This window comes from Tupaia chinensis, unplaced genomic scaffold (assembly GCF_000334495.1).
Source record: "Tupaia chinensis unplaced genomic scaffold, TupChi_1.0 Scaffold144276_1, whole genome shotgun sequence".
NCBI classification, from domain to species: domain Eukaryota; kingdom Metazoa; phylum Chordata; class Mammalia; order Scandentia; family Tupaiidae; genus Tupaia; species Tupaia belangeri.
In genome coordinates, this window is record NW_006204133.1 from 1,528,280 (window position 1) to 1,531,163 (window position 2,884).

The following is a 2,884-nucleotide window of genomic DNA, read 5'->3' on the forward strand; positions in this document are numbered from 1 at the left end:
ATATAATACGAAAATTTTAATTTGAACTTTGGCCTAGTACAAAGTGAACTATTGTGCTAACAAGTTTTCACCTCAACTGTTAAGACCAAATTCTGGCCAAGCTTCAGATTTGTCAGGGAACCACTCAAACACCTACCCTTAGAGCTATTTGGAAAACCAAAGTGTGTGGTTCTTTTCAGCCCTGGTAAAAATCTCATGAGGTGAAATTAGAACTTAAAAACAAAAACAAAAACAAAAACAACAACTCATGAATTTGGGAGTCCCAGCTGATTCGTAAGAGAAAGCAAGTTTGGATCCCTGAGATACCCTTACTGAGATAGTGTTTGCAGTCAAATTTTACTTTTGCAGATGAGGACTTATTGAAATTCAAGTATCTGCAGAGCTTCACATCTTACTGTTTTCGTGTAGAAAGAGAATCTCGAGCCTAAAATCCATCCCAGTTTTGAAGTGCAAGTCCCTGCTAACAACTAAGACTGTACGAGGCCCGCATCAACCCCATTCACCAGGGCTCTGGCTGCCCAGGACACGTAGTATCCCCCAAGTGACATCACTGGTTGTAAACATGATGTGGCTTGTTCGACAGGACTTCGGAATAAGCGGAGAAAAGATCAGATTGGAAATTGGGCCATTCCACATTTCAACTAAACCTCTCTGACCTCCGGGGGATAGTTTGGTTTCTTCACGATGTAACCAACCTCAACAGAACACTGACATGCAGTGGCTCCTACTTCCCTAGCAAAGGCGGACTCTACACAGACTGGAAACAGAACAAGAAAAGCTGGTTGGAGCCAGAGAGACTTTCCAGAAGAGTAAACCAAAGCAATGCATGTGGCACACCGACACCTGCCTGATTCCAACGTAGCTTCTGGAGGTTGCATCTGAAGGAGCTGCAGGAGTCTTAAGGGAAAGGGGGCCCAGCTGTGAGGCGTGAGCAGGAGAGCGTTGCTGCTGGCACCCGAGGCTGCAGGGGAGGCCCGAGATTGGTTCTCAGCCCAACCTGAAAAGCCCTGGTGTGGCAGACACACCTGTGGTCTCGGTGTGTGGGAGGCTCGGGCAGGAAGGACTGCCACGTGGTGAGGCCCCGTCAAAAAATACCTATCTTAAAAAAACAAAGGTTAACGTACTTTTATTCAGAAGGACAAGCAATCATTGCATGTGTACACCTCACGTCTGCACCTTTCAGCTGTGGCCGAATGATTCCATCTGGCCGAGCTCCGTCCCCATAGCTGCAGCCGAGATCTCTCCAGGCACTCTGCACAGAGCTGGGGCCATCCGTTTCACGCAAGTCTCGTCCATCAGCCTGACCTGACCTCAGGGCACAGCTGGAAGGTTGTTAGCAGCTGGAGCATTTCAATACCAGCTGGGTAAGCAGTGGTTGCACCGCCACCCCGTCACCACCATCCTCCCCCACCTGCTCCCCACACAACAGCTCGCTCGAGGCTTCCTGCCATTCACTGACTACCCGGCCCAGCACTGAAAGGGGCAGCACTGGCCCCTCACGCAGTTCCTCCACGAAACTCCCGCAGGCTGTGCTCGGGCCCTGCTGGTTGCCCCATCTTTCTCTCACCATAGATTCCCTTGAACTGCAATTTAATGGAGGTCGCCGACCTCAGAACCGGCAGTGATTCAGGACACGGAGTCATTTCCTGAGCCTGGTGACGGACCACAAGGGGTGATGTGTGGCCCTGCAGCCAGCCTGTAAGTCACCATTTCCAGCCTGCTGACAACTGCGCCAAGCTCTCAGAGGCGGAGGTCCTCACGTGGCAAGGAGATGACCCCACACACGGCTCGGTGGTAGCCGGCCGACAGCACGGAGCCCGCACAGGCTGGCGATTGTCTCCTTGAGGCCGCTCTGTTCAGGGTAGTGGCAGATGGGAGACTTCCACGGGGTGAATCCAAATAGGCTTTCAAGTAATTTTCTGTCAGAAAGCCTCAGCTATTGCCAGGGGGAGACACAGCGTTGCTAGACTGCAGGGGGTTCCAGTCACCATAAATCACACCACCTTTACCACTGAGTAAGGCAGTGCTAGGATGGCTTGCTCTGGCATGAGAAAATTCAGATCAAGGCCTCTTGTGTGTAAAAAAACCAAAATGAAACAATTCAAGGCTTTTGAAAAAAGCATCATTTATTTCAAAGTACAACACAAAGTTGTATTTTTAAGAAATACACATTCAATCTTGTTAACTCAAGACTTGGCTATGTGCATCTCGGTTCATCTTTAAAATAAATTCAGGTATACAAATGTTACATACCTCGAGTACAAACAGCACAGAAAATGCGTACGGTCTCGGCTGAATGTTCTCACATCCATTCACTGTTCTCAAGTTGACTTACATTTCTGTAATCTGCTTTTAAATCAAGACAGCCTTACTTTAAAAAAATACTCTGTATTTTCAGCACAAGGTCCTCATACATTTTTAAAATTAGGTCTTGGCGCATTATATTGAGAAATTATTAAAAACCAAACTTGGTAATTTAATAAAATTGTCACATGCCAGGACTTCTGAATCAATTCGAATTATTTCCTTAGCTGTAATGTCAGATTTGTGTTCATACAGGTGAGAAAGCATGAAAGGAGACAGGAGGGGAGAACTTGGTAACAGGTACGGTTTTCAGATGTACACGTCTGAGTAGAGTTTGTGGCTGAGTCCAGACTGTTCTCTAAAAGCACAACAGCAAATCTCTTATCATAATTGCAAGAAAGATCTGAGAGAAGCGAGTGGCACAAGCCTGCCCTGCTTGAGTCTGCTGCGAAGATGAGGGTGGGGAGTGGGCGCGACAGCAATAAGAGCCGTGAAAAAGATGTTTCCCAAACTGCATATCATGATCTAGAGGAGGGGCCCCACTATTTTTTTTTTTTAGTTTTTTTTTTTTTTTTTTTTT